Below are 26,690 nucleotides of genomic sequence, written 5' to 3'. Positions count from 1 at the left end.
CTCTGAAGTATCCTGATGAAGAACAAGTTTCCAACATTTATCTTCTCTAAATCCACAAGAAAGCTGCATGGGCCGTCAGCTGGATTTAAGATGTAAAAACCACTCAGCTTTAGGTAAGATATCATGCATATGGTAGAAAAGTCACTAGTTCCATGGGGAAAATGTATTAAACTATCACAGCTCTGGTTGGATGGATGATAGATGTACGGGATAGTAAAAACAGTGAGCAGGTGTTATGCAAACTAGAATCCCCAACATTAAGCATCATTTGTACCCGGCTTTCTTACTGATCTTCTGGTTGTGTAAGAAGCTTGATTCTGATTGGTCAAAACCCCTTGATGACGACCCCTTGACAGTGGTTATTAACTTTCACTAACATAAGATAAGATAACATAAGATAAGATATCCTTTATTCGTCCCACATCAGGGAAATTTAAGTGTTACAGCAGCAAAGTAGACAGTGCAAAACAGTATAAAGCCAGTCCCTCCAGGAAGTTGCGATTTCGAGATCGCAACTATCAATGCAAATTCAACCAATCAGCGCGATTTTTTCACGGCCTTGCAATTTTTTACAATCACCGCAACTTTCCCGCAAATTTGACCAATTACCTTAATCTCAGCCCCTGTACGTCATCGGTTTTGTCATCAATTTGATTTCCTTGGAACATAAACATAAGTCCTCACTTGATCTGCACTTTTCAACAACAAAACACGCACAGAGAACGGGTGAAAAGAGAGAGGACAGCAGGCAGGACAAGTGAACATGACAACGTTGTTATTTATAGATTGAGGGGCTCAGTGTTCGCTTGGTCTCTACCTGCAGCAGGTGTGCTTTATGAACCAGCTCTCCTCACCTCCATGCATCTGTCTCATCTTCATTGAGGATTTTTACCCCCGGTGTGCGTTAGTGACAAAGACACAACCGGGGGAGGTCTGTTTACTATTTGATGTTTGACGTTGTTGACGTGGTTACCGTAAAAAGCTCTGCATCTACAGCTTGATTTATTCCAGTTTGGTGAAACATCAGACACATTCAGTAAGTTTTGATCAACTCCTTGTCATCAAAGATGCAGATTAATTTCAGAGTGCCGTGAACTGACTGTGCATCAGTCGCTGCGAGGTGCATTCAGGCACCGTCGTAAATGTGCAATACGGTCCTTTCATGGCATTTTTCTGTGAATCAAGAGAATCAAAATACAGTCAGTAGCCACATCAAGAATGTTTTATAAAAACAACTGTAATTTAGCATATTTACTTGCCCCTGAGATGTTATTGGGGGAAAAAAGCCAAAAAAAAAAAAATCGCAACTTTCACCGCAATTTTTTCAAAAAGCTGTCGCAAATTCAGGCTATTTGGGCCGCAACAATCACAAAAAAATCCTGCGAAATCCTGGAGGGACTGTAAAGCAAACAAGAGCATATAAAACAGCAATTATTAAAACGCTATTAGCAATTCAAATTAAAGAAGTAAAAATAAGCAAATCTTACAACATATATACACAATGTATAAACACAACTAAATAAGTAAATTTACAAATATTTCCAAAACTAATGACACGGTGAAAAATGTACACAGACTTGTAGCCTAGGTATAAACAATGTAAAGAACAGAACTGGGAAGATGGTTAGAAAGACGTATTGCACATGTAAGAAGAGAAGAATGAACTGAGATTAAGTAATTATTGCACGTTAATAATAGATTGGGGAAATATTGCCCCTGAGTCCGTTTTGGTGATGTTATTGTTGAGCAACATGAGCAACACCTGAGGCAAAGCAGGTGAGAGAAACTTTCTCTCACCTGCTCCGCTGCTGTTGCTAATATTGCTGGACAGCATCCAATATGTAAACATCCGAAACATCTGAAACCTACAGAGAAACTTAAACCATGAGCGGTGGTGATGATAGCAGCAGGGTTCAAAGTTGTGATATTTGCCTCGTTTATTTTTAAAGGTATGTTAACCGCAGAGCTCAGAGAAGAAGGAGAGCTGAATGAGGACAGTTTCATGTTTATCGACCGCAACAGGCAGGTAAGAACAATCACCATGGACCGCCAGCTGACATGGAATCACTGGAACTATTTTTAAACCCGTGGAATCACTGGGACTATTTTTCAAAAATGAACCCCTTCAGGGTGGTCAAGACCACTTCGCTTCACGTCAGAGTTTTGTCTCACCCTGTTGGGATATTCCCATAACAACCTACTAGCCATACATTATCCCTTATGTAAATGTTAAGTTATTAGACTTCAGATTTAGAACAGAAACTCACATTTTTGCAACAGTATCAACAGGTAGAGTTGAAATATGCCAGTCTCCTTTCTGCAAATTGATTTGACATGAAGTGTGTCATCAAGTTGTCCCTGACATTGCTTTTGGTGTTGGGAATTGATCCCCGTTGTTATGAGGTTTTGACCAACAGGAATCAAGTATTTAACACAGCCAGGTAATAGTTTGTTTTAAACATATTAGTGTAAACAAGCACAAAACAATATGACAGCCTTACAAAATGTAAAAGCCCAACAATGAATATACAACCATGTTGGAATAAACCAGGAAAACATACCAAATCAATTTTCAGATTAATGATTAGACTGTCTGCATCCTAGTGGTAACCAGCAGCAGGACAGTCTATGTTTATCTGAAACCTTTGGCTTCAAAGTTTCTGAACAGCCTAGAATGGTGTTGAGTCCTTTAAGCTGTAACATCAAGTGAAGTTAGAGCACCACCAGGCAGATGAAGTGTATGTTCACTCTGGCTCCTTGCTTTTCAAACAAGATTTACAAGTTAAGACCAGATATTCATATACAGTGTGTAGGGACCACAAACACAAAACCCAGACTCATATCCATGAGAAATGTACAGTACACTCTATTTGCATCATCAAACACAGTGCAATTTACATGTTTTTTAATGTTTCATCCCTTTACTTCAGTTCTTTTAGTTGAAGTGCATTACAAAAGTAACAAGCTTAAAAAACAACAATATTTCTTATGAAAGATTGATCTGTAAGATTTTAGGGCTGTGCTGTACTTGAGTACAATTTCCATTCTCTTCATGCAACTTCAACACCCACTTCACCCTCTCTAATAATATGTGATAGATTTCCAGTTGATGAAAAAGCTTCTGGTAACATAATCAGTGAAAAATAAGCATTAGTTTTCATTGCAATCCCTGCAGGGAACACCTAAAGCTGCCTAACCTTGTTAGCATGTTTGTTTCAGTGTGTGGGAAGCTGCTATCATTCCCCACCTTCTTTTACCCTTCTCAGGGAGATGCAGCAGTTAACATCATACATGGTGATCTCTATGATACAGTTTGGCTATCAGCAGTATATCTGTTGTAGAAACAGGGGCTATGTGTCGATTTAGTGCTGATGGGGGCTCTTTGCTTTGAACAGCATTGAACCTTCATCATCAGTTAAAGGGTAATGCTGCAGGGCTGCAAGGTTTTGACACTGATTTGCTAATGGGCCCCTATTGGGAAATCTTTTAAATTTTGACCCATAGCACACGTCAGCACATACTGCAAGATCATCTAACTTCAGATAGGATGGCATCCAGATGTCATGTGGAAAATAACTTTGTGGGAACACTGATGAAAAAAGGGAGATATGCCTGGCCAATCTCCTCATCATTTACATGTTAGAAAATGTGGACTCGGTCACACACAAATCACAGCCTGGTCAGTGCTGTAATCTGTGGCTTCAGAATGATGTCACATGTATTTGTCCTGCTCCTTTATCCCCTGCAGGACATAAGCAGAGGGGTCAGAGCTGCAGAACACACACACACTCATGTCTGCTTCAACTTTGCAGCCAAAGTGCAAATCATGGGAGTCGACGTCAGCCATCATTTAGCTGTCAGGGGTGGAAACAAAATAGATGAGAAATGAAGTGCTGGGACTGGCCTGACCTTGTGGATGATTGCGGCCTAAATAGCTGGAACTGAAATTGGGCATTTTACACCCTGGCAGCTGCCCAAGACGCAATTTGTCCCCGTTTTAGAGGACAACATGGCCAGAGTAGCATTCCACCTCAAATACCAGTTTGCTGGGAACTCTCATGTACCAAACTCTCGTAGAATTTTAAGGAAAAAAGTGAAGAGTTCACAGGAAAATTACATTGGAATCAACAGTACTTAATCTATCTGGCCTATACACTCATCGAACAGTATTAATGTTGAAAGGTGGTGTAGTATGTCCGATTCGAGTTTCCTTCTTTCCATCATACTACAATTATTTTAGCACATAAGTAAAAATAATCAAAAAACAAATCAGACCTGATGTCTGAGAAGGTATTTGACCAAATGTTGTAAAGACATGGTCGCACATAAACTGTAGTTGACTTTAGGTGTTATGGAGAACATTTTGTTTGTAGCATTTTTAGAGCTGGATTAATTTTACATATTCTTTAAAACAAATGTTTCCCCTTATAATGGAACCATGTGCTCTCTCCAGCAGGTTAAATTATGTTATTATGTATGACAAAGCAGCTTTCATCCATGCCTGCAGTTACTAAGTGAAGGTTTTGGTGGCACCATAATAACAGCCTTGTAATAGTAGTCTTAATAACCCTTACAGTAAATGGTTCTGGCAAAGATGGATCAGTACAAAGGACAAAGTTAAGTGGGTGAGGTGCAGCTTTCCTCTCTGTTGCCAATGTAGGTAACGTGTCTTTATCTCAGCTCATTTGTTGTGTCGTAACTCTAACAACACATGAAGACAGTTCTTAAAATCTGGCAGAAAATGCTTATGTGGTAGAGCTGCATTTCAAAAAAGGGTAGAATTTTCAGAAGAATGATGCTTGTTCACTATCTTGTTAAGACGTAGGTAGGTGAGACTGCCTGCTGGTGTTAGCTTCAAAAACGTCTAGCTAGCACAAGTAGTATTTAGCTTAGCAATTAGTGATGAAAGGGGGTATTCGTTAGCTAAAATCCTACAAGCACTTCCAGGTTGCACGATTTTACAGTTTGTTTATTCCATGTAGAAACTCAAGTGAAAGCTGCAATTTTATGAGGTTGTGCGCTTCACTTTGTCTTGGCCAATAACTCTTCATGTTTTTTTCACGTTTAACATCAACCTCACTGTTGTGTATTATGGCCCACCGGGGCTTCCATACATCATTGACACCGCATGGGATTGTGGGGCATGCCTTCTGTTGATGTTAGATACCCTACCAATGTGACATGCTCCTGTGTAGTTCGGCTAATAAACGATGCTAACATAAAGTCGATGTACGAACCTTAATTGTTACATAAGTAACCTAACGGTTAAGGACATAACACTCACAATGAACACAAGACTCCAGGAAGTTACTGTTCCCAGTTAAGACCATAAATTGTTTAGAATATGGACGTAGTCTCAATGATTTTACCCATTGGTTTCTGAAGCCCAACAGTGGCTGTCGCCATATTTGAAATGCTGACTCAATTTCACTTTTGGTCAACTTTGCAAGAGACAAGGGGTAGTTGAAGCTGGTCTTTAGCATCCTGGCTTACAGCTGCGTGCCTACCTGAAACTCTAAGTCTTAATATTTTCAGATTTTTTTACCAGGTAGTAAACATGTTAAATTCTGCTGTAAAATGGGCATTTTAAAATGGGTGTTAAAGAGGTGTCCAGTGCTTTTGGGGTTGGCCTCAAGTGGACACTTAGGGAACTGCATTTTTTTAGCAGTACCACATTTATTTCAAGGTTTCCACTTTGTTAGAAATAAAGGCTTCTTAAGAAAGAAAATCCCTGGTTAAGATTGACTTACTGGTAGTAGATAACTCAAACAAAGATGGGTGGCTAGTTGCTGAGTAGACCAAGAACATTGGAGCTAGTTGCAATTTTATTAACACAAAAATATACTGTATCTAAACTTGAATGTAGTAAGCAGAAAGCCGTACAAAATGTTTACTATCACCAATGCTTGGCGCCGAATTGAATCTGTGATTGTTAAAGAGTGTGTTGTTATTTGTCTCTTTCTCATTCAAGATAAGAAAGTGACTCCAACATGTTTTAAAATGAAACTTGAACTATTCCTCTAGATTAACACTTTTAAGGGACAAAAATCATATTTTCATATTTTTCCCGGCTGTATTTCCCATCTGTAGCCTGCTTCCACAATCTGCACTCTTCCAGAAACTATATCAGCCGCAGGTATTCGGTGCTGCTACTGTAAAGCATACTGTATGTGGCCCTTACCTCAGTTATTTTGTTAGTTTAGGAGCCTAATCCAGAGGTACACCTCAGCAGCATCTGCCTGGGACCGCTGGACTTAAGTCTCTGAGCAGGGATCACTTATAATGGAATCCAATCCCTAGCTGTCTGTTTGAGAGGGCTGGAACTAATCGATTAGAGGGGAGCATCTGTGAAAGAGATGTTCAGAGAGACAGCGCTGGAGCCAGAAGGGCTACTGTCTGATGCCCTGGTTCTGGCATTACAGCACAGCATTACCACTTGATACGCCGGTCAAGCACGACTTTGATGCAAAATGGTGCGATGTGAAATGATGAAGCTGGCACATTTCTCCCCCTTGACTTCTAATTTTGTCATCGTCGCTGTCTTAGGACTCATCGTTTCTTCTGCGGCATCTTTAATCACCCGTCCATGTCCCTCTCCTTTTCGCTCTCTTTGCATATTTTATATCAGTTTCTGCGTTAAGTCCTTCCCCCTCTGAACTCAATCCCCACGTCTGGCCCTCTGCTTGAGCCCCTCAGCTGCTGGTCTGCTCTCACACTAACCCCCTTGTTTATATCGGGGACGCAATTAAGTCCAAGCCAAGAAGAGGAGTCCCAGAGAGAGCTGCAAGAGTGCAAGCCCATGAGTCAAATTTCAGCTTCTACGCTCACACACTCCTCCCTCCCAGATTTCACTCACTCTCTCTCCCTCCATCCTGTCTCACTCACACTCTCTTTGCTTCTTTTTATCACTTGCTAAGATATCTTTTCTTTTTGAAAAAAATAATTAAAATGTTCAATTATCAAGCAGTTGGCTTTTTTTCTCGTATTACTGGAAAGGTTCCATCAGAGAGAAATATGTTGTTCGAGATAGCCTGATCTACAACTATAAATGGCTAATACAAGACATTACCTCATCTGTGTGTGATGTAATTTCAATAATGCACAATTTATTTACTCTTGCAACTTTGTGCACCCAAGTATCGAGTTTTTTATTTCAACTTTCATGCACAGTTTTGTCTGAAACATCCGCTTTAAGGGGCTTGTTTCAGTTAACAAAATTTCTTGTTTTTCCCTTTTTTTTTATGTCTTGAAGGAACTGGTCGGAGTGCTGAGTTCACGTTCTCCACATGTGTGGTCTGCCGGCCCAGGGGACCTATCCCAGAATCCCAGACACACGTGTGCAGGCAGAAGCAGTAGTGCAATGCAGAGTAGATAAACAGTGCTCTTACTGGCCACTGGGCACACTCCACTTCCAAAAAATAATGCCAAGTTAACTACTTTGCAGAAGTATATAGCAAAAAGGCAAATGGCAAAAAGTACTTTTGCTGCTCATCTTGATTCTTAAGAACAAGGATTTCATTAAGGCTTTAAATAAGTAAGAAATTGCAAAGTTTCTTCCTTTGGGCATTCCATGTCTTTTAAAACATCACTCTTTTCTATTGAATCTAGTGTCCAGCCTCTTGATCCCACATTCCAGCCCAGCAGTGCAAGTGTGCCTCACTTTCTCGGGGGAGATGCAGGAGAAAACTCTAGGGATGTGTGCAGCGTTGACGGACAGGGGGATAAACAGAGGGATTGTCCCTGACCTCCCAACACTGGTCTGCAGGAAGACGAATAGCCCCCCAATGGGCACTGAGCAGATAAAATACACCCTACCGTCTTCAACACCAGGTGTGACAGCCATCAGGGGTGGCCTATCAGCAGGAGGCACCGAGGAGGGGGAGGCAAGGGCGAGGGGGCACATTAGGAACATATCAGCAATTACTCTCTGTGTTTATTTTTCTTCCTGCTTTAACGCCTGGATACCGAGTTACATTCATCCTGGGTGTTGATTGTATCTTCTGGTCTAAGTGAGAACACTTTGCAGAGTCATTTGTCGATTATCTGATAATACACTTCAGCATGTTAATGTTTGTGATAGCCCTGGTGTAAAAGCCCTGCAGTTTGTTTATTTGTCCGAGTTTTTCTTCTGCCAATTATACGGCCTTGGTTTTCTCTGGAAGGTTTGGTTCCATCTTTGCTTTTAGTTGCAAATCAACTTCTTTATGTAATGGAATTCACAGGGTCGAGGACATGTTTACCTCTTTTTCCAGGACCATTAAGCACCAAGCGGCTATATCATATCTGACACAAGAGAACGGACTCAATCTGTTTAAGCCATGATCTCTGACTGCATGGGCCCCACATTTTCAGCCCTGCCTCTGCACACAGAGATATGAAGAGCGATGATAGTCATTTATATGTCCTGAACTTATGACATTAAACTTGTTATGGTTGCAGACGTCCCGCAGTCCAGACAAACAAATATGCTCCGCTGTGTGTAGTTTGAGCTGTGGAGCAGGACAAAGGTTTTGCAGACGCTCACATGACCGCAAAAAAAGAAAAAAAAAAAAAAAGACGTGGAAAATAACTCCACAGAGGTGAAATCGTAGTCTATAAAACTTCTCTTTTCCTCATGAAACTGCATATGCTAATTTTTTCAAAATGGTCTTTTGTGCATTGTGAAGTGTCAGACTGTTCCGCCAAAATAAAAGAAAGAGGCTGTGTGCAAGAGGAGCTCGTGTGAAAAAGGGAAGCCCAGACCTCTAATTTCCTGTGTGAGCATTTGCCGTCGAACGGGAAGGCCAGAGCGCTCTGCGGCTATCAGAAATCAGCCCAATAGTCCCCCGAGCCACCCCTGCCCTAGCGATACCCTCTCCCACCCCCCCCACCCCTTTTTTTCCTCCCAGCCCCGGCCTCAGGGCCACTGTGAGTTAACCTCGCTCAGCCGTGACCAGAAAACAGACTGATATCTTACTCATCTAATCCCCTTCTCAGTCATCATGCAATAAGTATGCCTTGCAACCCTGACCTCACAAGTCAGAGAAACCCCTCCAACCCCACATCCTCACTTGCACCACACTACAGCCCCCCACCATGAAACCAATGATGAAGAGAAAAGGCAGATAGGTTGGAAACATAATGAAAAGCCTCAAAAGCATTGTCATTTCCAAGGTAGCATCAGGTCAAAACTCAGGCATGAAAATCTGACTAAAATCTTTTTTATGAAAATATCTGCTGGTTTGATACTAAGTTTAAGAGTTATATTTAACATCATCTCATAACAACACATTTGAATGTTTTTCACACAATGAGCAAATTATGTAAAATAAGAAGATCATTAACTTGATGTCTTCACAAAATGTGCTCGATTCCTCCTCTCAGTAGATAAGGAACATCTTTCCTTTTCCATGTTATCAAAGAACCATGCAGTTGTTCATCTTTTAAAGTGATGATCCTACCAGGAGACCTTCATGCTCAGCATTGGAAGTACTTCAATTGGCAGATCACAAATTAAGTGGAAAATGGACCAGACATCTAACTGCCATGACCTATTTACTCGAAAATAACATTCCCCTCTTCTCCAATTATATCCAATTAACTACTCAGCAGATGGTTCTCTTTCTTCTTTGAATTTCTACATTACTCATGAAATATCTCTGTATTTCCAGCGTCTGTCAGTTAGATGCCTTGGACAGACTTAAACATGCATAAACTTTCAGCTAATACATCTGTTGTGGCTCAAACCTTTATCCCCTCCTCCGCTCACTTTATGTCGCAGTATCACAGAGGGAGAGAGACGTTCTGACAGCGAGGACATGAAGAGTACAGAGGGAATTATCGACTCAGTACAAGGTATGACAATACAAGAAAGACATGGACACATGTGGGGACCTCTGCCGCCCTCTGTGCTAATGTGGCTACACAATGCATGTGTGTGTGTTTGTGCAGAGAGAGGAAGAGATAGAGACTAAAGCCACTCAGAGGAGTTTGGGGCTCCCTCTCTCCAGCACATCTGGGCTTTATATCAGGCCTTTAATTAATCCTGAGTGAAGGCCAGGCAGTGACAGGCTGACTGGGCAGGCTCCAGTCCAGGACAGGACCTGATTTATTACAAGTGAGCTCCAACCAGCATTGATTTATTTCAGACTCAGGAAAGGGGAGAGCAGAGGGGGTGTGTCTAAGGGTATCTGGGAGGGGTTGTGCACAGAGACAGCACTGTTACACCAGGAAGAGACACAAGGTGAGGAGCAGGCTGAGAGACAGCAGAGGTGTTGGCTTTGTGATGTTATATTTTGAAGGCTGGAAGCTCTTTTTAGCAAGGTTGAAAGCAGTCAAACAGTGGGGGAAAGAGAGAGCAATGGATGATGGATGTCATACAGGAAGAGGGAGATGTTATGAAAGTTGAAAACCTCGCTCCATCAGGTGGGTTATGTTCCCTCCCAGGCATGTGCTGTCAGTCAGAGTGACTCCTCTCGCCTTATCTCTCCACACAGGGGGGCTGTAAATCCTCCCCTGCCCATTTTACTTGATCATGACAGTCATCTGACCTCGGCAACACAGGAAAGCACCCCCCTGCCCCCCAAACACACATACACACACACCTCCCCAAGGCCTCTTTGCAGCATGGCAGGAGGAGACTATAAAGAGGATGTCTTTTTTATTATCTACACAATGCATCAAGTAGCCACAAAATGGTTCAGAGTGTTTGTTGAGGGTAAGAGTCATGTGTGTGTGTGAGATCATTTTTGCTGACTCAGTAATCCTCAAATGTGGCAGATTTTATGAGTCTCAGTTGCCATAGTGTGCTAACATCTTCCCTCTGATAAGTAGTTTAGGACAGTCAACTTTTACACCAATACACAGCTGACAATTTCAACGTCTCACTTAAGAAAGTAGAATCAGCATTTAGTGTGCTGTTGCTAATTTTGTTTGAAAATGTATCAATTGAAAATAGTAGTTATTACACTAAAAATCTCATTCAACGTTTTTTTTTTTTATCAAAGCAGATGCAAAATATACACAAACAGCTTCATTTTCAAACAGCAACAGGTAGCTGAAAACTTTTTAGTCACAAATGTGTGTTAAATGTTTATTGAACTGCTGCCGTCTAAAAATCTTTTATAACAAAGAACTATTTCCCAATTCACCAAATCTCCTCATTGCAATCCATGTACCCTAGCAGTCTGCTGTGATTAATGGCTCCTTTAACACTACCGTCTAGACGACAAATCCCAAAATACCTCAAGGCAGGAGAACCCATCATTGTTGTTAAAAGGCTACAAACCCCTACCCTTTCTTATTTCAGCATGTGTGATTACTTTTACTTTAGGCTGATATTCCCCTGTTTGTTATCATTGTCCTTTCAATTTATAATGAGAATTGGTGTCTTGTTTAATCTGTAAACTGACTCAAATTAAGCTCCTGTTTTTAACTCTCATTAACAGACTCAAATGAACAGCAATGTGTCGTAATGCCGACAAAGCAAATGAGACCATCAACAAAAAGACTGACAGGACGAATACATGTACAGGACAGATAAGCAAAGATATAACAAGTATGCAGTGTCCACAGGGGCGCCAACTCAACTCAACAGAAAGTTCCTCACGGAGCTTAACTGTTGCAAAGAGAGCTGGCGTAAATCTGGATTTTGAAATCTGTCAAGAAGTCCTGTAAGGATGTACCTTCACATATAAACTTTATCTAACAGGGGATAGTCCTTTAAAAAGATAACAAAAAAAAACATCTAATGGAAAATGAACTCAGCAAAAGATATTCTTAGATAGGAGTGTATATTAAACTATTTATAATTATCAAAGTTGTTTCACAAACTACACTATTTCAATGACAAAACCAGGGTTGGAATCTGACTTACTCAATAGATGATATGGGTCAGAAGCTAAGTTGTAAGCTAAAATTAAGACTATTGTTTACTTTCTTTTTGACAAAAAATCAAATAAAAGTGTAATACTTTTAAATAAAACTTAATTGTTGCTCTGTTTTAAGAATTTGTCTTCATATGTAATACAGTTTGTGAGATTGTTTTAAAATGGGTTTTATAAGTGTTTAGCACATTTGCTTTCATTGCCACTAAGTCTTTAACAAACTGACTCACTGAGTGTTTTGAATCTTTAGCTTCATAAACACAGGACTAAAAATGATTATATTACTTCCTGATTTAAGAACAGACTCCCCACATCGCACGGGTGAAAATTTTGGTTGTTCAGTGTGAATTGGGAAAGTCTATTAAGAGCTTAAATCCATAGGGCCAGAGGCTGATTGGATAGTGAACAAAGGTTCATGAAACACCGGAAATAACCTCACAGAACAGACCAGAGAAGTTACTGTCAACATCTTTGTTTCTGAAGCAGCGCTACAATAAAGTATGTCTGACTGGCAATGGATAGACTTCAGTGAGCGAAGAAACAAACACCCAGTCGCTACAACCTGAATTTCTACATGATAAATTTGGTCTAGAAGCCTGCGGGGTTCATGTTGTCCCAAATCTTCCCTCCAGCACTTCACAGTTGCCAAAAGGGAAACGGAGGAACAGAGTTCCCCCTCTTGCCAAGAGTGGAATGAGCCCTATTGGGCTGTTTGTGAGGTCGGGTCTGGGGCTTTTCAGTACCGCAGACTCATATCTCCCTCCCTCTCCCCTTCCCTCACATCAGCCAGAGACAGCCACTTTCAGTGCACCCATGGGAAATGGGGAATTGAGCCTGCCACCCCGAAGAAAATATTTTTAAGCAAGACCTCTTTTTGTGGATATATAATAGCTAATATTAAAAGGAATGTGCTTTTATAAATAGAAATTGCCTAAAAAGAGGCAGGGTATTTTCTTTTAGTTCAGTCTTTTGCTCAGATATCTGTGTTTAGATTGTGTGGGTTTGTGATATTATAGACAGGAGCAACACAGCAGGCTAGCGGTAAACTGAAACTCAAAAGTTCCTGTGGGGCAAATTTAGATATCCAATTTAAAGTTAGTGAGTAAAATGTATCATGACGCCCTGACTGTAGGAAGTACTATGAGAGCACTTGAATCTAGAAACTCAAATTAATTTGTCCACTGTTGTGAAATGAAAATGTACTGTCGTCTGAACCGTTTTTCCTTTAATATGATTGTTTATACTCTTACCCACATATTTATATGAAAATATTGGAGGATGGTCTCTTTTTTTACTGTCCTAAAAAACAAAAGCATGGCTGTAACTTAACAGTTTAACTGTAAAGAATATCTTCCCAGCTAACTAGCTGACATCCTAGCCTTTTTTAGCTAAGCGTTACTACCTATGCTTTCATACTACACTATCCTTCAGCACTAAAGGGTAACTTAACCAATATATCTACAAGGAAAGTGGCCCTGTCTTCCTTTGTGTTTGATTTGTGAAAGTTTACGCACTGGCAACCCGCCAGCGTCACCTGAGAGCTTTACATTCGTTGGTTCATCCTCCTCTTGTCCTCCTTACTTGTTCAAGGACGTATGCAACATGAAGCATCCACACCATCCAAGGATTATATTAGAATAACTAAATAGTAACATATTTAATCATCGCATTTGACAACAACACATGGGTTATAAGCTCTACCATGCAACATATAGACCATGCTGCTTTATGCAGTCTGTGTGTCCTCTAAATTGTAAAGCTGGTGATGTTGCCGACTCCAGATTTTTGTCTCAAACATGTAGTAATCCTACAGTCTCGAAGCATTTATGATTGCAGCCATCATGGATATACTTAAAGACTTCCAGGGTCTTGTTTTCTACAACAACAGCAACCTAAAAGATAGCTAGCTAATGCCCAGAGTTATTGTGTTAGCATTAGCCTAGCCCATGCGAACTAGCTTAGCATATTAAACAAAGAGGTTGTCTTTTCTGTAGAAATCTTAGACGAATAATTGAAGTTAGACAGACTTTCAAGAAGCACATCTGACATTTTTGTCAACTTAATAAGAATAGTCAGCTGTTCATTTTTTTTGTTGGCAAAGACGTGTTAGATCTTATTTACACAGACCATTAACTTTATTATGTTTTCACTTTAATCATCAGCCCAATCATCTACAATCTAACAATAATGGCTAATCATCATATAACGTCAACCCTAGCATCATTATAATTATAGGCACTATCATCACCAAGCCATTGGCAGGCTAACTGTAGCATGGGTCCATTTCTAACTGGCTACAGAAATAGTATGTCTGGTTCATTCAAAATTCCTGAGCTCATATTTCTGTTTAGGTCATTTTAACATGGTTGAGGAATCGTGTAAATCACATTTAAAAGACATATACACCTCATTATACCACTGCAAGTCTAATTCAGCAAAGTGCACTGGAGAATATTCAGACCTCATTTTGTGGTGTAAACACGTCTTTACTTACCCAGATTAACTTTGCAGATCACATTACCTTTTCTTCCCCAACATCCCTCAACAGCACCGTTTAGGAAACCCACCCCAGTATCCCAAAGCAACTGGTGCCCCTTCGATATTTTCTCTTAATCAGATGTGTTTTAAGTCATTACAATCTGTTCTCACGTTACAGCAGTTAAGCAATTTCTTGTGTATGTTACGATGAAGTGTGCTGGACCTGAATGCTGGATGTCTGAAGCTCAAGGCCACAAGCAGCGAGACCCGTCCATCAGTGGCAGTTATTAGGGGAGACCACCGCTGTACCAGGGCCATTTGGTGGGCTTAATAACAGCGTGAACGGGAGAGCTGTGGGACAGGAAGCGCAGCCAGACAGGCCAGCACTGAGTAAAGCATTTTTCAGTGAGGGGCCTCATGGAAAAAAATACAATACAGGGCCTATTCCAGCCTTAAACACTCTCATGGCTTACTTCCAGATGACACACACGCTTTCACGTCATGCTTGTGCAAAGACATTAAACAATTTGAACATATGTGGAGAAAAAGCCTGGAAAAATAATCCCATCTAATTTAACAATGAAACCAGCAGCAAGCATGAAAACAAGTGCATTAAAGCAGTCACTTAAGGATTTTTATCTGCTTCTGTAATCCAGGTATCCTAGTAAATCCAAGCCACTTTGACAGTAAGATTTGGGACCCCACGTGTTTTAACTGCCCATCAACATGGGAGGCTTTCACTTTACAGCCTGGGGTTTATTGCACGACAGCTTAAATGTAGCTCAGGTTTCACACAGGACTGTTTCACCGTTCAGCTTCTCTCCTCTCCTGTCTGGAGGACAAATGCTGAAAAGAGGCATCTTGGCTCGGGAACCAGTATGAATTTAGTGTAAAGACAAAAAGTAACCAAGAGTTGACCCTTTAAGCTGTGATCAAAAGATGCCTTCAAAAGTAAAGAATCATATGAGATGTACTAGTTGAGAATCTGCCAAAAAATGCCACCACTCTTCTAACTGTATTGAACTGTTTGAAAACTGTGACTACAACTACACCTATAGGGCCACATTACCAATTGTACAATGTAAGCACCGTTCCATTCACACGATCACTGTTAAATAAAACAAATTAATACACAACGTTTAGAGCACAACCTAAAAAAAATCAGGATCCGAGTTATAGTCCCCAGAAAAAAAACGTCTTTGATTTACAGAGTACATCAGCTTTGTTGGATTTAAATATGGCAACAGATTCATCAAATGCTTTTAACGGTTATTGCACTGACACCTATGAACTGTTTGATTAGAGAATGTTTGCGTTGTCTCACAACACAATCACACATGTAACCTTATTATTCTCAATGAGGTCTGAATACTGGAAAGGAAAGTTGCCAGGGAAAAAGTCATTCCCATATTACATGACAGATGAATGGAGCAGTTTTGCACCTTGCACAAAATTAAGTGTCCAATCCTCCATTAGAAATATTTTCAGCCTATACCAACCTATAAATACATGAGGCTTTACAGGATCATGTAACGCTTTGTTTCCTGTGATATGTCTATGTAAAAACACTGAAAGCCAGCAAAGTCATTAATGGCTCTGAGATCAGACTTGTGTGAGGCATGGAATAACTCCTTATCTGGTTAAATGGACCAAAGGCTGAGACAGATTTACTGCTCAGTATGAAGGCAGCCCTGAAACAGGAGACATTACACCCGTGTTTTTCAATCGCTTTAAGCGCTGTAATTGCACAGAAGGGAATGAGCAGCAAAACGATACTCTACACTATTGAGGGAGTCACACTTTAAGAATTCCCAAGCGAGTCATTTTGGACAAAGGTGCATTCATCTGTTGTATATTTGAGACTGCAGCAAACGGTGCACTTATTGATTGTAAATATCAAAAAGGAGAGTGGTATTCCCATTGCTGAGGATGATCAAAATCTGCTTTGTCAATAATCTGACTGTTTTCATTATTTTGCATGGTCACTAAGAAACAGATCTGGTTTGTTATATCTGGGGAGCTCATTGGGTTGATGTGAAGCCTGCTATGAGAGACTGAGGAAAGATGAAATGAAATGATGCTTGGCCAGACAGAGATCCAAACCAGCAGCCATAACGCTGACCACTACAACCATCCACCATGACAACAGACACAGGTTATTTTATTTACCATGAAACCTATGAGACAGAAATGCTAAAACTAACAAAACAAAAATGAAGTTCCAGCTATTAGTCACTGAAAAAGTGTTTGAGACCATAATGTGTAAGCCCTGAGCACTCTGGTTTACACACTTTTATAAACTGATCTGTTTATCTCTTGTGGTCAGCTATTGATTATTATTAGAAATGATTCACAACTGTTAAGACTGGCAATATTCTTATTTTTTTTGTTATAGAAAACAAATACCGTCAAATGACATCAACTGTCATTATGCAAGTCTTTGTCTCGGTACTCCTGGAATATTTCAGCTTATATGGCCCTCAACCCTAAGACTATTTGAAGAAAATGTAAACTTAAAAAAAATATGAATGGACATACTCTTTTTTTTTTAAAGAGGCATATGATTTTCCAAAAATAGCTGGCCTTTTAGGCTTTAGCAACATTAACATTATTTGTTATTTAAACTCAAAGTGGTTCATTTATTGATTACTTTGCAGCTGCAGATTTTATGTACAGGCAAATAATACAGCAGCAGAATGGGGCATATACAATCACCTTAAAAAAAAAGTACAGTACCCATGTTCATCATAGTAAAAGGCACATGACACCAACTGCAAAGGTAAAGCTAACTGATATTAAATAGTCCTGCAAAGCAATTAAGGTTTAGGGCCTGTGTCCAGTAACACCATTGTTTGTGTGTCTCACTGCGCTTACTGTTGCTAAATTCCAAAAGTTGCTCCCTGGAACTTCTGCATTTCTTAGTAGTTAGTGTTGAGTCTGTTTTGAAATGTGCTATATTCTTCATATTTGCTTTTATTCATTATTTTATTAAGACAACATAAAAACAATTGATATACGGTATATCAGCATTAGCAGCAGCTAGATGTAGAAATTATACTCCAAAAAAGAGGTGTGGTTATAGGTTCTACTCTCCTCAGCCAGTGTTGTTGACTAAGTTGATATCAGAAGTCCTGCCCTTTCTTGAGCGCTGAAAACACTAAACTGCTTTGGTTTGGAATAGAAAATAGGCGCTGCGAGAACAAAAAAAAGGTGTTAATGTACACAGACCCTGTGGCAGAAAGGAATTGGTTTAAGGATTTCAGGTTTTGGGTGCTTGTTAATAGCTTCAGTTCATATTTTATTTATTTTTGTTGAGATAAAAAACAGAATAACACCAGACCCACCCTTTAAGATAAATATGCTAGGAACAAAAGATGTTAAAGGCAAACTCAAGACCTTTTTAGTCTTGCTTTTAGCTAAGTTTTATTTTTATTCTTAACAGTTGTATCTATTTATTTATTTATTTATTTATTTATTTATTTATTTATTTATTTATTTATTTATTTATTATCTATTTCAAATTTAGTCACTTTTATTCTACTTTATTTATTTACTTATTTATTTATTTTAAGTCTCACATCTTATTTTCTTTTAATGGTTTAATATTTTAGTCTTTTATTATCTTAGAAATGTATTTTACTTTGGTGATTTTAATTTCCTGTTTTGAGTTTTAACATCTTATTTTACCTCCAGTGTTTCCTCATTAAGATATCATGAGAGCAGTTCCTCAGTTCGTTCAGCAAATTATTTAGATTTTTTTTATTTATTCATTTTATTTTTATTGTGTTCATTACTATTGTTGCATATTGTGTTGTAAACCTTAGGAGTTTGGGGTCGGGGCTGGGGCTGGGGCTGGGATCTTTTTCTTAATTTATTCTATTTTAAGTGGTTTTTCTTGTACAGCACTTTGTGTTACAATGTCATTGTATGAAAAGCGCTTTATAAATAAAGTCTGATTGATTGATTGATTGATTAGAACAAACACATTCTGTGTATAATCTATGGTGTTAGACAACAAAATAGCCAACCATAATTCAACAAATTTCTGGGAACACTGAAAACAGTGACCTTTGACCTGAAGATAATGCCTTTATTCCTCACCACAATCTGTGACGTAAACCGTTCATTTGTCTGACCATAATTTTTTGTTTCATGTGCTGCATCACTATCTGGAACAAAAGTGGGTGTTTGGGCCCAGCTGGATTCTGGGAATTTTGCAGTTGTTGTCTGAGGGTCTCAGCAGCTCTGAACTCCCTCTTGGCAGAACTTCATAAGAGGACTCATGCAGCTCAAATATTTCGGCTTCAAATGAGCTAGAAAAACACGTTCCCACTGGGTGGTTAGAAGTGGGCGTGTACTGTGTGTGCACTTGTGAAGGATGGGAGTGTGTGTTTGTGTGTATGTGTGTGTTTATGAGCTGCTCTGTGTGAAACTTTATTTGTCTATCACTTTTGATGGCAGGGACTCAGAGCATTCAACTCCAGCTGATTTCTTTCAGTCGACTTATCTGCAGCACTGCGATTATTTTCTTGATTAAAAGAACCCAAACAGTTTCTTTCACAGCAGATGCACGTTAAAAATGTTCAGAAGGAGTAAAATCATACTGTTAGATTAAAATGAGATAAAACGTGAGCAAAGTCTTAAAGCTTCACCATAAAAAGTCAAAGAATTCTCACTTCTGTGATTCTCATCCAACACACTTGTATAAGTTCAGTATCAGCCATTGGGCCCTTGGCCAAAGAAAATCTGATGGACTTGAAGTTTATCAACCAAAAATGTACAAAGTTACACAAATGGCTTTGTGAGGCGGGTGCAGGGTGGTGAGTAAATCACAGCCTATATTGCTTTAGGCCTGTAAGACCACCCTGGCTCTCAAGCTCCAAAAGCCTACCCGCAGGCCAGAAAACAACCACGCCGTCCAACCGCTGAACTCCACTATTTCTGACTCGGACAAAAATCCAAAAAGCAAAGTCCATGGATAGCCCCTAACCAGAAAAACAAGCAGACTGATCTACTCTCTCAGGCGGCTAAAACCAACAGAGGCTCTGTTTTACCAATAAATGTGTAGGAAGGAAAACTGTCCAGTAAGGAGATGACTATGATGTAAATGTGTAAACATGAGCAGATCTAGAGTTTCACAGATTTGATCTTATCTCTATTCTTTTTTTCTTACATCTTATTTTATGCCAATTTTGTTCAGGGAAAAGTAGTAATGAAATGGGTGAGTGAATCATTATTCACCTTGACAAAATAAAGTAGAAAGTACATTTTTATTTCTCATCACAAATCTTACTGCAATAGAACATTTTTGTTTAATGTTCCTGTATCCACACTTTACAACACATCCATAGTTCCTTTGGACACCAGGTGTTGTAATATAAATACAGGTGTAAGTACCCGGGGGGTTCACAAAAATCCTCAGAGGTGTCCTTTAATTGAATCAAATGTCTGGAGCTGTGATTGAATGTGCCAACCCCACAATGACCACCTCCCGCGGGGTAAAGTGGTAAATAGGCCCTGAGCGAAAACTAAGAGGATGAAGTCATTTCCTGCTCAGGTGGAACATGAAGTCTTTAACCGTGTGGCACCATACCCCTCCAGCATTTTTGGAGACAATGATGTCATAGCTGTTAGCTCAGCCCTGTAGGTTAAGTACTATAAAGTACCAGTGAGGCCACAGACAGGTGACTCTCAGCAGCTGGGCTGTAATAATACCCTGACTTTACATAAATATTTCCCCACTAGAGTTGTATTTTTTAGATCGAGACAATTATGTGCCTATAGTTAAAGTTGTGCTGTCTTTTAACAATATGCTATGATATAGCCTGTTCAGGAGTGTGAATCGCAGATTGGTAATAAATGTAGACAATTACAAAGCATACCACCTGATGTGGACAGTAAGGGTCGAATAGGCAGACACAGACTGACAGTGACGCCCTTGTCACGGTCTTGAGGTAAAAGCTAACTAAGATAACTTTGATTGGTTGACCGATCAATAGAACTTGCCAAGTCAGAGACGATCAGACAGTGTGGTGTTTTCAGCTTTTATCCATCTTGTAGTCAGCTGATTAGGTTTGCTATCACCTAGGTGTTAGTGAGGTAGAATGGATTGCAGTATTACAACAGAAAGACACCTAGTGGTCGTAGTTGTTAAGAGACACAAAGGAGGAGCTGTAGTTTAAAAAAGCGAGAAAGGTCATATATTAGAGATAGTTGGGTTAGAAGTTCAGGGTTTTTTTCCCTGGAGACTTATACTTGTGTCCAATTGGGACAAAAGTCTCTGTCAAGTCAGAGTGACTTTGACTGACATGAATTACCACAGGCACCTAACCTGACTTAATTTTCTTTTATAGTTTCCTTTATCTAGCTATCCTAAAAGAAACTTCAGACAAATTATTTGCACATCAGGACCAATACAGAGTTTCCTCTGACCTCACCTAAAAACATAGTTCTGGCAACTGTAGACCTAACCAAACTCTAAGCATACACTGTGCAAATTAGTCAAATGTCAAGTTGAAAACAAAAGTGCTGTAACTTGTTGTTCTTTTTCTGCAGACAAAGTTGCAGAAATATTGCTAAGAGATGATTTCTAATGGCAGTGATAATAAGTTAATAACACAGCCATTTAATGGTTAAAAAAAAGGAAAGTTGGTGAGACAGTGTAGGAAAAAAAGAAGAAGATGAATAATAAACTAATTACCTCCACATATTTATCACAGTTTGCTGTGAAGTTGGTTCAACTATGCCTCTAAGTACTTACTAAAATGTATGTGTGCCGAATTTTTCCGCTTTTTTGTTCTTGTCACAATTGTTCTATTAGTTTATTTGTATAATAAAGCAAAACAATGAATCCCATAAAACTTAACAGATGAAAGTATCTGTAAATTTGAAACAGAGTGGAACTGTCCTTGCAGTAACATCCTTCCTTTACAGCAACCAGTTTTTTTAAATGATCTGGTAATGCCAAAAACGTCATCCACTGGTCACCTGAGAGTTTCATATCATTGACAAACTACATGTCTACGTTTTGAGGTTAGAAATGTTCTCCTTTGCGATTCCTGCACAGGCGTGACTCCTCTCAAAATCCTGCCACAAGTTGAGTTATCAGGCTGAACTGATCCCGGCTGGTCTGCTTTTGCCATTATTTACAGTGGCTCCACTCTGCTTGAAGGGTGCAAAGTGCTTCTAATAAACGGTTTAGGGTTTCCTCATCTGCTCCCCGCTTGCCAGGAGCTTTACAAAAGACCATCAGAATACTGACAGCAAACAGAGGGGGAGTCGGACCCTTTCCCGAGCGAAAACTGCAATCAGTGGAGGCAGAAAAAGCCCTTTGAATTTCTCACATATACATAAAGACAGACAGACACAGAGTATAAATAACAGACAAGCTACGGCATCCATGAGTGAAACAAGAGAGCTATTAGACCTTGCTGAAAGAGCACTTATGTGGAGACAAGCCAGGCGATAATATTTCACAGGTATAGAGATGTCCACATGATGATAACACCCACTATCACAGAGGATGAGTGGGGGATGAGTGAGATGTCCCAGGTCCTCAGTGGACCCTCCTCACTCATGGCTGAGAGGAGATACCACAGGAGCAGGGAGGCTGTTATTCTCATGGCTCCCTGGTTCATCAGCAGATTCTTATCATGCCTTTAGACTGCACCTTTACCTTAGTTCAGTGATGCACACACCCAAAAACTCCTCCTGTCACCCCAGGTTGGCCTTAATTTGTAAGGTTGTCATGGAGGTTATTGAGGTGAGAGAGAGAGTGACATATGATCTGTTCTGGATGAAGAGTGGAAATTTTATCTCCCAAAGGCTCTTCCAAAAAGCAAACGTCTCGTATTGCCGTCGTCATGCATTTCTGTTAGTTGGTTCATTTAGCCAACAAAGAATATGAAACCTGAGCGCCCCTGGGTTTTATCTCCTTAAAGCATCACTTGGCTATGGAATCAAGGGTTTAATATTTGATAGCACTGGTGTCATGTCATTTCATGGGAACTTGGAGCTTTAACCCTTTTATTGTAGTGCACATGTCCAGAAGACTTATTATTATTGTTTCAATTATATGAAAATTAAAATCTCAAAAGTTAGCTCGCTCATCTCATCAAGCTAGCTAGCAACTAGCTTAACATTCATGGTAAATCACCTTTACACTACCTTGTTGAGAACTAGGGGAGTACCCAGACACCACCTTGTTCTTTGTAACAATAATATAAAGCTATACTGCAAGAAGCTAGTTAGCATAGCTTTACATAAAGACAGGCGGTAGGGGGGAAAACTACCTTGGCTCATTTAGTTTGTTAGATAAACAAGAATTAATTAAAGAACACTGTACTCTCTGGCTGGTGGGCAGATTTTTAATCTTTGGACAAACCCAGGGTAGTTTTTTATGGAGTGTTCTCTGTATAAATGTTTACCTAAGCTAACAAGCTGCTAACAATAGATACATAGTTGGCACATACATAGAGAGAGCAGTATTCAGGTTCTTGTCGAAACAGAGCGCAGAAAAAATGAGAGTATGAATTTCCCATGTTGTAACTTGCATGTATGCAGTGCATGTATCCATTACAAAATGAATCTGATCTATGTTGTCAGACAATGCATGTTTTATTTTTAAATGCACATCAGTTTAATCACACTCAACACATTTACTCAGTTAATATATTACGGTCCTGAGGGATGGGAGGTAACGTGTGGGCCGGGGGTCCAGTTTAATTGAGTGAGGATGAGCTGTCCAGCCATCCTCCCTCCTGCCCTTAGAGAAATGGAGAGGAGCAGAGACGCCAATCTGACTCTGAATTAATCAGCCGCATCTCCGCGGTCAGTGAACTGTGGTTCATTAGACTGCTGGGAGAAGATATGAGAGCAGAGGCAGAGAGCAGAGCAGAGAGTACAAAATGATCACAGATACAGTGTGTCGTGATTTAATAAAAATATACTGTATAGTCAAAGAATCATCAAACTCTTTAGTAGATTGATAGATAAATCTAATAAACCACAGGCTTTGTATTTGAAATGCTTGAAACATAATTAAATAAAATAAACCAGTTAATTACAACATCAGGAAGTGCACGCAATTACTGTATATTAAGTGTATTAAGATGGCACAAACATCTTGTTTCTTGTTAAGTTAAAGTAACAAAGTACAGTGATCATTCTGTAAAAGTAAACCTTCCTCACATAGTTCAGCAATCTAAACCACTTTTATACTTACTGTATTTGTAGGTATTTTTTCTTACTCAAGGAAACATGTACAAGCTGGCCTATGAAGTTTACAGACTTGAGCATGATGGCCATGTCAAATTCAAACATTTTTTGACAGTGACGAAAGGGAAAACAGATATTTCTGTAAAGATTATAAAATCATAAAAATGTTGGGTTTTTTTCGCCATCACAGATAAAAGTTTAAAACAATATTTCAGAGTAGTAATGCAGTGTTTCTTAACAGCTGCATCCAAATGGTGTCCAAAGTTAACTCATTGGCTACAACCCTCCCAGTCACTCCGAAATGTACATACAGTAAAAAGTTAACAAAAAGTTAGGATTATTTAGTCCTTACTAACAAGTGAAGGAGTGCTTAGTGGTAATTCAAGACAGAAATTATAGTGTACTGTAGTGAATAGGGCGGTATTTTCAGCCAAAATTTTTCCCTCAAGCAAAAATCATAAAATCCTCTCAGCTTTATTTATGTAGCGCTTCACGTACAGTATACAAGCATGCAGTGCATTGTGCATCACAAAGGGTAAAAAAAGACAGGAAATAAACAGATACAATAATGAGGGACTAAAACAATAAAGAAAACAGTGATAAAATACTTAAACATAAAATCAGCTATGTAAGAATCAGTTAAATAGATTTAAATAAGTTAAAGGTAAATATGACCGGGGAATACAAGAGAAAACTGTAGACAGTGGAAAAAAATGTAGACCTAAAGGCTGAGCAATGACTCCAGGTTAAAAGACAGATTAAAAAGTTAGATCATACGTTGACTTTTATAAACACCCGGAGAGCTTGCCTTTCTGATATCCAGTGAGAGCTCCAAAGTTTTGATTCATTGAAAGAGAAAGCTTCTGGCTTTCTGGCTCTCTGCTTTTGTATGACACATGAGGAACATTTAAAAAAAAGAAGCATTTGAAAGTAAAACCACTGAATGTTTACTTGCCACAAATAAAGTTCACATTGTTCTTCTTTAGTTATTCTTATTTTTTCACAAGAAAGGTAGAAAAGGAAAAGGTAAAAAAAATGTGCTCAAATATGTAATTTCTTGAAAAATGATACCAGAGCAACAGCATACACAAGTTAAATAATTATTTTTAAAAGCAGATGAAGATACATATACGAAGCGAATATATTGAAATATTGTGTTATATTCTAACCATTTTGATGTAAATATATTATTCAAAATGAGCATTCAACAATCTTTAATATGCTATTTTCTTTTTGTGTTATTAGTAGTAAAGCATATACAAATATAATTAATATGTGACAAATGTCTGCAGGGCAAAAGAAAAGGAAGTGAGATACCACAAAAGCTAGTATAATCATTTTTCAATATCCTTACATTAACTACCAGAGTGTTTACAACTTATGCCAAATAATAAAATGAATGTGTTAATCTTTTATATGTTGGCACTCAAATCTCTTATCCACTCCTTCACCCAGATCATTCCTCCATCATCCCTCTGTCCTTCCAGGAATGTGGACATATGTCTGATAAAGGAGGAGAGGAGAGGAGAGCTTAAGCTGCTCCTTGTAATAAGCTGAGCTGTAAAACTGTGTCAGAAAAATGCTGCCCTCTCATTCTTCTTCCCTCCCCTCCCTTTATTCTTTATGGCTCTGTAACCGCATTTGTTACTGGTTTGATGGGCTGGGGGAGCCGTCCGGGGCCCTGGAGTACAAGATATTATTCTTCACTCACCCCCTCACCCCTTCGCCCCCTCGGCCCTCCCAAAATAACAGCCTCCAGCCTACTGTTTAAAGTCTCTCAGCAAAGGGAGTGAGGAGGGGAGGAGGAGCAGGAGGTGGGGGCAGAGAGGCTGAAAGATGTCTCCATAGCTCTCCTCGGAGCAGATCAAAGTGGACCATTCCCTCAACCCCGTGGCACCATAATGGTTTGGTGGAGTCGGAGTGAGAGCCCTCGCTGCTCAAGATGTTGTAACATGGATGATTAGTGACAGTGTAATACTTTGAACACGCTCCGTACAAAGAGAGAACCCAGCTGAGCGAGAGGCTTTAAACTTTCTGGGGGGGAGGAGGGGGTGGAAATATGGGGGTTCCTCGGCCACCAGAGAGTATTCAGGACAGAGATGTAAAAAGATTTCGCATTCATTTTTCCCCTTTTTATACGCTTGGCGGGAATTAAGGACAACAAATAGAGTGTGGGAGGCAGCCCACATGCCTGTCATTCTTTCCCTTATTAGAAAAGGGAAGTCTGGGACATGTTTTTCAGTGATATATATGTGCAGGAAAATTACTCTATCTGCAGACTTATATCCCTTCTAAACATTATATCTAAGAATACTTAGGAATGTCAATTTTGATGTTTAATAAAAAGTGATGTCAATCTTGAAAATGTAAAGCCTCTGCACATTTTGAGCTTTTTATTTCTCAAAGCAGACAGGTAAAACACTGATAGAATGATAAACAGGAACTCAACTGTGAGTGGCATTTGTATTGCTTTATTTCTCTATTTTAGATTCATAACGAATTAAAAATACAGAGATATGACATTAAAGGCAAACCAGAAAATAAGACCAAAAGAGAGTCGGAAATTATTGAATGTAGAAAAATACTTTGAACATCTATTTCATATGACTGGTGCGTAGAATTAAAATAAATAAATGCAACAAACAAATATAATGTGTATTTAATGTACCTTAATACCATGACTTTGGATCAACCTTTTCATTTTGAGTCCTTAAAGAATTAAAATATAACATCAGTATAATATTTAAATGTTAGTAGTTAATGTAGAAATTATTCGTGGAGACAGAAAAGGTAAATAAATGTAATTAATTCATGGGTGTGTGAAGGTGAACACACGCCACTCCTGCATAAGTCAGTGCATTATAACTTTGTAGCAAAACAACACACATTACTTTTAGAAATGTTAGCAACAGTTGCAGTGATGGTGGTTTGCGTAGACATGCTATAGACATCTGCTCAGGTTCGGTTTTAGTTTTTGAGTCTGACTTGTTTAAAATGTCAGAGGATGAATAGTAAGTCAGTGGCTGGAATGTGGAAATCACTTGTCTATAATATCTGTGTAAATTGAGCACCATTTGCTCTTTCAATGTTAATGTGGAAGCCTTTATTCCCCCAGAACATATTTCACTCAAC

The 26,690-nt window shown here is 39.3% G+C and overlaps 2 long non-coding RNA genes across 2 annotated transcripts in view; both read left to right on the top strand.

Moving 5' to 3' along the window:
- The first annotated feature begins 998 nt into the window (after positions 1-998).
- Positions 999-7,513, top strand: LOC117827401. The gene is made up of 3 exons (XR_004634204.1): positions 999-1,036; positions 1,950-2,026; positions 7,253-7,513. It is a non-coding gene; the product is annotated as an uncharacterized LOC117827401 (long non-coding RNA).
- Positions 7,514-9,756: 2,243 nt separating this feature from the next.
- The window catches only part of LOC117827400, a 54,759-nt gene continuing 37,825 nt past the window's right edge, over positions 9,757-26,690 (top strand). Inside the window, exon 1 of the long non-coding RNA XR_004634203.1 lies at positions 9,757-9,834. This is a non-coding gene — a long non-coding RNA (uncharacterized LOC117827400). The remainder of the gene's footprint in view (positions 9,835-26,690) is intronic.

This window comes from Notolabrus celidotus, chromosome 15, assembly GCF_009762535.1.
Source record: "Notolabrus celidotus isolate fNotCel1 chromosome 15, fNotCel1.pri, whole genome shotgun sequence".
NCBI classification, from domain to species: Eukaryota; Metazoa; Chordata; class Actinopteri; order Labriformes; family Labridae; genus Notolabrus; species Notolabrus celidotus.
This window is presented reverse-complemented; position numbering and strand designations above follow the sequence as displayed.